Below are 10,248 nucleotides of genomic sequence, written 5' to 3' on the forward strand. Positions count from 1 at the left end.
AAATAGCAAAAGAACAGTACAGACAATACAGAGTTACAAACAAAGTGGTAGGAAATTAACAATGCTTGTTGTATTACATATTGATATCTTCAATTTCTAGAAGAAAGATAGCCTCTTTAATACATGGTGTTGGAAAAACTGGCTTTCCACATGCCAAAGAGTAAAACTAGACCTATGTGTACCACCATGCACTAAACTAAAATTGAAATGAATGAAAGATCTAAATATTTAAACAAAAACCCTAAATCTGCTGGAAGAAAAAATAGGTAGAACTCTTAAAGACATTGGTTGTAGACAAAGATTTCATGAACAAAGCCCTGACTGCACAGGAAATAATACAAATAACAACTGGGATCTTATCCGATTAAATAGCTTTTGCATAGCAAAAGAAATTACCAACAAAGTGAGAAGACAACCCACAGTGTGAGAAAAAATTTTAGCCAGTTGTTCCTCAGACAAAGGACTAATATCTAGATCATATAAAAATGAAAAGAAACTAGACCCCCTAAGTTTAAAGATTCAGTCTAAAAATGGACTTCTGAGATGAATACACACTTCTCAGAGGAATAAATACAAATGTCAAATAAATATATGAAAAAATTTTCAATATCACTGCTCATTTGAGAAATGCAAATTAAAACAAGGTTGAGATTCCATCTCACTCCAGAAAACATGGTTATCATCAAGAAATCAACCAATAACAAATGAGAGCAGGGCTGTGAGGGGAAAAGGAACACTTTTCCACTGTTGTGGGTGTGTAGACTGGTGCAACCACTGTGGATATCAGTGTGGAGATTCCTCAACAAACTAGGATTAGAGATCTCATTAAACTGAGCAATTCCCCTGTGTCTATCTTTCAGGAAGTATTAACAATATCATACCACAGTGATATATCCATGCCTTTGTTTGTAGCAGCATACTCTGTAATAGCTAAATCCTAGAAACAACCCAAATGCCCATCAACAAAGGGATGAACAAAAAAGATTAGGTTTTTACACAATGGAGCTCTACTCAGCCATAAAGAAGGATAAACTTGAGACATTCCTAGGTAAATGGATGCAATTAGAGACTATATCTTACTTGAAATAAATTGGACTCATCTGTGTAAATATTGCTTTGTTTCTTTAGTGTGAGAAACTGAAAGAATAAATAAGAACTAAAGGGTATAAAAGGTAGTGTAAAATAGGAAGAAAATGTTCAAAAGGAAGGGGAACTAGGGCGGGGGAAGGGCAAAAGGAAAGAAGGGAAAAGAAAAAACGGTAAAGGAAGTATATAATGGAAACAAAGCTTTGTAAATGAGGAGGGGAAGAGGGATTGAAGATAGGGGAGGGGATTTAACAAAAAAGAGGAACCAGGATATATCATGTCTAGGTACAAATTACCTATGATGAATGTGATCATTATGCATATCTAAATTGTACCAAAAACAATAAAAAATAAATAGAAAAATATTTAGCATATGGTAAAGGAATCAAGAGATGGAATGGAAAGTGAGAAGAATGGGATCAGGAAAAGAATTATCATGCAAATAAATAATGTTCATTAGTTCTCAATCTTGGGAGCCTTTGACTTAAAAAGTATCCTGGCTATCTGCCCAACATTCCACACTTTCCTTTCTGTAGTTACTATGAGAGTAGCTACCTGAGTTCTCACAAATAATACAGCTGAAGCTAGAAGTTACTCTTATGTTGAAATCTCATTTCCTGATCACAAAAGCAAACCACAATGGATTCCTGGTGAAGGAATATCTCATTTATATTGCAAAAGTCTATTCTAGTAAAAGATGTACTCCCATCGGCTCAAAGCGAAAGTCTGTTATGCAGCCATTAGTTATTATAAGTAGGTGATTAGGTTATGCACTCTGATTTTAGGGTCACACATTAAGTACATTGTAGATTAAATAGGCTTATTCAGAGCGACTCGTTCTCAAACATGAAGTAACATCAGAAATCAGAAAACTCATTAGGCACTAGAGAAATAACTAAGACAATTCATTTCAAAATGTTAAATTAATTCAACAAATACTTATTGATCACTTGTTATGTACCAGTCACTATGTTAAGTTAGGTGCAGGTAGAAATACAAAAACAGAAAATCTTTATTCTCTAATGGAAGGTATGTACCCATACGTAAAAATGTATATTATAGTGTGCCAAAAAAGATGTTAATGTAAAATATACGTTGTTTCTGTAAAGATAAATTCTAGACTCCAAAGGATGAACTTACACAATTTAGAGGACGATTCACCAAACGGTACTGGTTTACAAGTTCACATGATAAAAACTGTTAGTGGTCAAAATCACTGAATTAGACTGAGCATACTGTCAACACTCAGTTACATGTGTTAATAGAGGGGAAAAATTTGTGTCAATCCAAAAAGGCTATTAATGTAAAAACATTTGGCTTTGGATGTAAGCAGGCACTTTATGTGAATTTATATGCAAGTGACTCTACATCTTCAGCCTTTATTAAGAGATCATCCTCTTTTCAATAATAAACTTTGGATCCTGAGAATACTGCACCATTAGCAAACTAAAACAATACACTTGTCTCTATAATTGTATCTTTCAGTAAACAACAAGGGCTCATAACTCCCAATGTAATTTATAAACAAAGCATTTAATACTCTTGCACATCATTTTCAAATGATTTATTCAATATTTTTCCTAAAATTAGTGATTCATCTTTTTACACTTCTTTAATAATTAAGATGTGATTTACTTTTCCAAGAGCACATTTTTAAACATTTGGGAATTATAGATGAATTTCTTTGAATGCAGTTAAAAATTTTAAGTTATATTCTATTTATTGCACGTTGGCTATTAGAAGGACTCTGACATGTGTGAGTTAACAAAACAAAACAAAAACTAAGTAATTGTAATGCATATACAAACCACTAGATGCCACTTTCTATACAGTTATTAAAAGTTGCACCTGCAAGGAAATAGCACTAATTAAACATCTGGTTAATGGAACAATTTTTTAAACAATGTCTATTACTATAGTTTAGGTGCCTAATAAGCACAAAGCACAGTATTATGTCTATGATCTGTACAAAAATGTGTAGACATCAGTCTACCTTTAAGGAACTTCCAATCTAGAGTTCACATCAGCAGCTGAATCATTAGGAGACCCATGGACAACTCATTCTCATACCCTAGGGCTATTTGCTCATTTGTAAAATAGACACAGACACACTGACAATATGATCTCCTCAGGTAGCTTCTGGCATCTAGTCTGTGATTCTGTAGAATTCACTAAGTAAAAATGAGGAGTGTGGTCAATCATTGTTTCAGTCTTAAGCAAGACAAAGCCGTTCATCCTGATACTAGTATTAATAATACTCTAGAATATGTGAACACTGTCAATTTAGAAGACTAGGAAGAAAGATATCTAGAGCAAAATATATAGCTGATGCGAATGCAAAATGGTACAACTATTTTAGAAAATAGTCTGGCAGTTTCTCAAATAGACATATGAAGCAGCAATTCCACCCTTTGGTATATATCCAAGTAAATAGAAACATATTCAGCAAAAATTTATACAACGATATTCATAACAAATCATTCATAATAGCCAAAAAGTATAAAGAACCCAAAGATTCTGCAATGGATGAACTGATAAACAAAATGTGGCATATACATAGAATGAAATATTATCTGGCAATGAAGAGGAATTAAGTACTGTTTCACGCCACAATATGTATGAACCGTGTAAACACTGTGCTATATGAAAGAAACCAGATACAAAATATCACATGCTGCATGACTGACTTATATAAAATACACTGAACAGAAAAAACCTACAGAGACAACAAGTAAATCAGTGGTTGCCTTGGCCAGAGGTTATGGGGCAATGGGAAGCTACAGTTAAGGAATATTCAAAATTGATTTAAGTGATATATGCATGATTCTGTAACCATGTTAATGCAGTATACTTTGAATGGGTTAACTATGCAGTATGTAAACAATATCTCAGTGAATCTGTTTAAAAAAATCAATGTCAAGAAATAAAAGGTGGGGGCTGGGGATTTAGCTCAGCAGCAAAAGCACCTGCCTGGCATGTGCAAGGTCGTGAGTTCGGTTCCCGGTACCGGAGAAAAACCAAAACCAAAAAAAAGAAATAAAAGGTGGGCATACCTTTAACAACTATGAAGGGCCTGAGTCTTTTTCCTACCTGGAAGTTAACAAGTGAGCTTGCCACAATATCATGGATGCTGGTAGCAGATACAAGACTTTCTAATCAGAAACAACTGATGATTTATTACTGAAGGCAATTTTCTGTGTTTTCTGAGCACCAATTTCCATGGGGTGATGCTAAGCAAAGATGATGATACCTCCATATGTGCTACACTGCTGATACAGGAGACAAATCAGGTAGAGAACCCACATGTTTTATAATGGATAGTAAGCTTCCTTGACTTTTGCTCCCTGATATTATCTTTAAGGTAAACAAATCTGGCCTTTCCTCTAAAGGGAGATGGTATCTTCATTTTCCAAGTCATTCTCTACAAAAACATCCTTAAAAACAGGGTTCAGGGAGGGGACAGTTCTTCTCCTCTCAAGATTTTCAGAGACAGAAGACATTCATGGAAATTTTTCTTCAGATGTATGACAGAATTTTAAAAAGTTAAGAGAATAAATCAAGTACATGAACAGCTAAGAAAGACTTTTTAAAGACCTTTACAACTGTCAATTTTTTTAAGAGTGGTAATTATATCAGGTTTATGTGGCATAAAATACCTTCCCTTAGGTAAGGTATGATGTATGCCAAGGTATCAGGCATATAAAATGTTATGATATTTTAACTCACTTTCAAGTGATTTGTCAAAAAAGAAACATACATACACATACACATTTTCACATAAACATTAAACACACAGGAACACCAGGAAACAAAACATAAAGATGTAAAGTGAATATGGCAAAATATCAACAACTGTTTAGACTAGCTGAAGATATGATACTCTGATTTCTCTTCAGATCGTATAAATCTTTCGCCTTTTAGATGAAGATATGTGGCTCATTCCATCTTTCATTTTTTTAAAACATAGATATTAAAAAGTTAGGTGTGAAGTACATTGAGAAAAATGCTGGAAACAGTTATCCCTAGACTATAAAAGGAAGCAGATTTCAACATATATGATATTTATTAGAGATATCAAAACAATAAGGCTATAAAAAACAATATCAAAAAACAATATCAAAACAACTCATACAACATATGAGCAAAATAAACTGTAAAGATATAGAAGGATTTGAACATGTATAACATGTATAACAAATTTTTAATGGATATATATATATATAAATGTATGCACTAGATGAAGAATATACACATATTTTGGGGACATCCTGGAAATTTATAAAAACTGACCACATACTGGGCACCACAGTTAGTCTAAATAAATCTCAAAAAATAGAATTCAAGTGGACATAATCTCTAACCATAATGCAATTAAAATACAATGAAAACATAAATCTAATCAAATCCTTCCAGAGAACAGAAGAGAGAAAATTAGCATTATTTGATACTAAACCTAAATAGGGCTAGATGTGAAAGGAAAATTACAGGGCAATCTACAAATAAATATACATGCAAAAGTCCTAAATGAAATACGATCAAATTGGATTTAATCTAAGCTTCAGGGCCGGGGCTATAGTTCAGCCACACAGCACCTGCCTAGCAAGCGTGAGGTCATGAATTCGATTTCCGGTATCAAAATATAAAAAATAAATAAAAATCTAAGCCTTGGCCTTTGTGGAAAAGAATGAAATGGTTCATAAAAGAAGAAACAAAAATGTCATTTACGGATTATATGATTGCATAGAGAGAAAATTCAAAACACTCTCTACAATGAAATTAGAAATAATAAAGTGTAGTGAATTTGTTGGACATAAAAACAAGTTATTAATATGGGTTATATTTTATATATCATAAACAAAAATCAGAAAATAAAACAGAGACCATTTTTCCCAATGTAGTCTCCTAGGGAAAAAATGATTATTACACTTTGTATAAGAATGTCCCCCAAAAGCTCATGTGTTAAAGCCTTAGTCTCCAACTGGTGGTACTACTGGGATGTAATGCAAACTTTAGGCAGAGAGACCTAGTTGGAGGAAACAGGTCACTGGGGACATGCCTTTCAAGGGTATGTTTTTTTCTCAGGGCCCCTTCTTCTCATTCTTTCTCTCTGCATCATGGCCACCATGAGGTAAGTAGCCTCCTCTGACACCATGAGGTTCTATCTTAGTACAGGCCTAGGAGCAATAGAGCCAGTCAACTATGGACCATAACTATAGGCCAAAACCGTGAACCAAAGTAAGCCTTTGCTCCTGTAAGTTGTTTATCTCAGGTATTTTGTACTAGAAAACTGATGAACATAGTGAGGCAAATAATTATGGCACAGCTTTTTGGAAAGAATAGCATAAAGAATATACTATAATAATAAAAAAGTAAGTGGAAACCTCAGGGAAAAACCTACATAGAAAAAAATTCATAGAATATTACCTAGCAATGCAGTAAGCAACACATCCATAATATTCACCTACTCAAAATAATGTAAACATAGTTTACTGATTTAGTTGAAAACAGTACAATATTGGGAAGCGGGTGAAGAAGGTTGATGGGTTAGTAACAGAAAGAGCACCTCATCTATCATAACACAAAGTAAATAGTGTTGATAGAGCAAATATTATTTGTGAGATTTTGTCCTTGAAGAACTAAGTAGAAAACAAAAGGGAATGAGAAAAGGAACTGATGGTTTTGAATACTACTTGAACTTTTAAAACTATATTCACACAATATAATATTATGCCGCAGTACTATGTAATGGCCACTCCAAAGAGTCTTATAAACTCTTAGAAGATATTACTTTAAATTTAACATTTTAAACCAGAAGTCCTCTTCAATCTAGCTGCCAAGAATCTCCATTTAGGGAGCCATGGATTTACCATTAATACTCAGTCCAGGACTAAAAATTCTGGATATCATTGTTATATACATTTATTTATATCCTATAAGACAGATCTTATCATTTCTTGGACTAAAAATTCTGGATATCATTGTTATATACATTTATTTATATCCTATAAGGCAGATCTTATCATTTCTTTCAAACAGTGCTATAAAAAAAATTTTACACTTGATCTTAGCCAAAAGGCCAAGAAGTGAGTTGAGATGTTAAAAATTAGCTAAAGTACTCCTGTAATTTTAAATATGAAGAAATGAAAGGCCAGTCAATGAAAGAGAATTCGAATCAATCACTTTCTTGACATTTCCAACATTTCAGTTTGATTCCTACTTGCTTTCAAATTCTGAGAGCAATCCAAGTTATTTTGAAAGATTTTCTGAGAAGATGAAACATTTTTCTCACTATAATAAAATCTTCAAAAAGAAAATTATGAATGAACACATTAATCAATCAAGCCTTTTAAACAAAGCAGTAGCTGCTGCTTTCTAAACACTGAAAAATAAGTTTAGAATAAACTCATTAAAATATGCTGACATGTACTTTACCACTACTAACATAGTTGATCATTTTCTTTCACAAAAACATTAAAATTTTTAAGATAAAAAGTCAAATGTGGTGTTACATGCCTAAAATCCCAACACTGTGGGAGGCCGAGACAGGAAAATTGAAGGTTTCAGCCCAGCCTGGGTAATGTACCAGTTTAGTAAGAACCTGTCTCAAAAATGAAAAAAAAAAGTGGGGGGTATTGTGGGGATGTAGCTCAGTGAGAAGGCCCCGGTTTTAAGCTCCAGTACCACCAATGGAAAAAAAAATATATACTTCTTTTTGAGATACTTTCTTTTTGCTGATGTAGGGTGGGGGAAGATTAGTGAAAGGAGATGAGAGGCATAAGAAATGTAGTGGTAGTTTTATTTTTAATTTTTAACAGGATCCTTCATACTGTTTTCCGTAATGGCTGAACTGATTTGCACTCCTACCAACAGTAGGCAAGGGTTGTCTTTCGTGCACATTTTCAACAGTGTTTCTAATATTAACCCATTCTTATTGGGGTTAGATGCTATCTCATTGGGTTTTTGATTTGCTTTTCCCTGATGATCAGACTTTCCCAAAGTAGTGGAACAGACAATTTTAAAGAAAATAATTTAATATAAGCACATTCATTACCTAATTGGAAAATAATCAGCAGTAAGGATCACAGTGTAGAAAAATTAGCAACTTTACAAACCTTAACTCTGTACTGTATATGCAATCTATCTTCAACCTTTCTAGTGATCTCGTTTTGCCTGTTAACTCTTCCAACGATGAGGAACTCACAAGGCAGCCAACCAATAATACCGAGATTAAGATGGTACTATAATAGACAAACTGCTCAAGCCTCTGATAAACAAAAATAATAATGGAAACTAAAGCAAATAACAGGTTTAAATAATCTTAAAATGAGATAAACTCAAAGAATCTATTTAATATTATTTCTTAAAAGCCACAGTAGAAGCAGCAGAGGACACAGCTCCCCTAATGAAACTGAAAGCAGTTATTTTATGTGGGGGATGAGAAGAGATTAACAGTACTTGTAGATAAATTTCAGATGTTTCCAGATGTACAAATTGGGGTTCAGAGGGCTTAAATTTATTTTGAGCCACACAAAATACTGAGATTTTTGTCTTTTGACTTCATTTGCCACATACTTTCAATATTAACTAATTTCCCTGGAAGAAAGCGACCAAACTTCCAACTAAAATATATTAGTTCAGAATTATGGGGTGATAAACATGAATAATACAATAAAACTGTTGGATTTTGGGTTATATTTGAATATTACAAAAACTTCAAACACCAATTAGAATGATTTACTTTCAGATAAATGAGTAGGGCTTCATTGAGAAAAGAACACGGAGGACTAAGATGAACCCTAATTTTATGGGAAGACAATCTTTAAGGACTGGCTATTGACAGCACTGCACCTTTCCATTCCATCAGGAATACATAGACATATGCCGAGGTTCAATATCTTTCTCAGGATTATAATAAAGCAGTTCCATAATTGTAAAGAGATTGGCACATGGTGAAATTATCTGCAATTATTTGTTTTGCTTTGGCCTTGGAAAATTACTAACACTACAGATGAAGGAAGCAAACAAAAAGACCCCAGTACCATGATAATAATAAAAACTTTAGAGTTGTGCTGAGCACAAATATGTCTGGAATGTCTCCTATGAAGCAGTTAAAACCCATGTTATAAGTGCATTTAAGACTCAGTAAGACCAAACCCAGGGCTCTGTGCCAGTGTAGAAATGCACTAATATGATCCCTGATGCCTGCTTACTGGAAGGAAAGAAGAAATTGTTTTTTTGCCCTTTACAATTAGTAGGCCAGTATTTCCTTTGAATTTCTAACAGAATTACTGGCTAGTTATCCTAGCAGCTGGTATTCACAATAGGAGGGTTAATATGATGTTTATTTCATAGGCAGAAAAATGAGAAATTCTCCTACCACTTTCAGTAAGACAAGTATTCTGCAGGAAAGCCTCCAGGTAAATACCTATGTGAAGAGAAATAAAAAAATCTCTAGTAGAATCACCAAAAGCAGGAATGCTTCAGTTCTGGCTGTTTCATTAGTAACCAACAGGAAAAAAAAGGCACTTTTAATGTTACCGATTATGGGACAATGATGTTGATTACATAAAATCACCTATGAAAAGTGAAATTTAATGCACCAAGACCTAGTCCTTCATAAATCACAAAAGTTCCAAACCCATGCAATGGGGTAGTAATTGTCAACATTCAGAAAACTTACAATTTCTCAACATATTTTTTGGTGATACTAGGAATTGAACCTTCCCTAAGAGCCTTCTCACTGACTGCATATCCAGCCCTTTTCTATACTTGTAATTTTGAGACAGGATCTTGCTAAGTTGCTCAGGCTGGCCTCAAACACTCAGTCATCCTGCCTCAGTTTCCCACAGTACTGGCATTACAGGTATATACCACCATACCTGAGTCTTCCTCTTCATATTAAAGCTGAATGTTTTCAATACTCATCACTGAGAGAGCAATTATTTCCAAAGTAGTTTCAGTTTAAATACTCCCCAAAGCCCACTGTCAGTTTATGCTCTTGTCATCACAAAAATATATCCTTTATTTAGTCCAGCCTAACAGAGACAGCTAAAAGCAGAGGTAAGACAAAGAATTTGATAATCAGGGGGCTGGGGATTTAGCTCAGCGGCAAAAGCACCTGCCTGGCAAGCGCAAGGTCGTGAGTTCGGTTCCCAGTACCGG

General features: G+C 34.0%; 1 protein-coding gene across 5 annotated transcripts in view; it reads right to left on the bottom strand.

Moving 5' to 3' along the window:
- Positions 1 to 10,248, bottom strand: part of Col4a5 (collagen, type IV, alpha 5) — a 240,931-nt gene that overhangs the window by 166,565 nt on the left and 64,118 nt on the right. The window lies entirely within an intron of this gene.

This window comes from Chinchilla lanigera, unplaced genomic scaffold (genome assembly GCF_000276665.1).
Source record: "Chinchilla lanigera isolate Chin_1 unplaced genomic scaffold, ChiLan1.0 scaffold00089, whole genome shotgun sequence".
In the NCBI taxonomy this organism is placed as follows: Eukaryota; Metazoa; Chordata; class Mammalia; order Rodentia; family Chinchillidae; genus Chinchilla; species Chinchilla lanigera.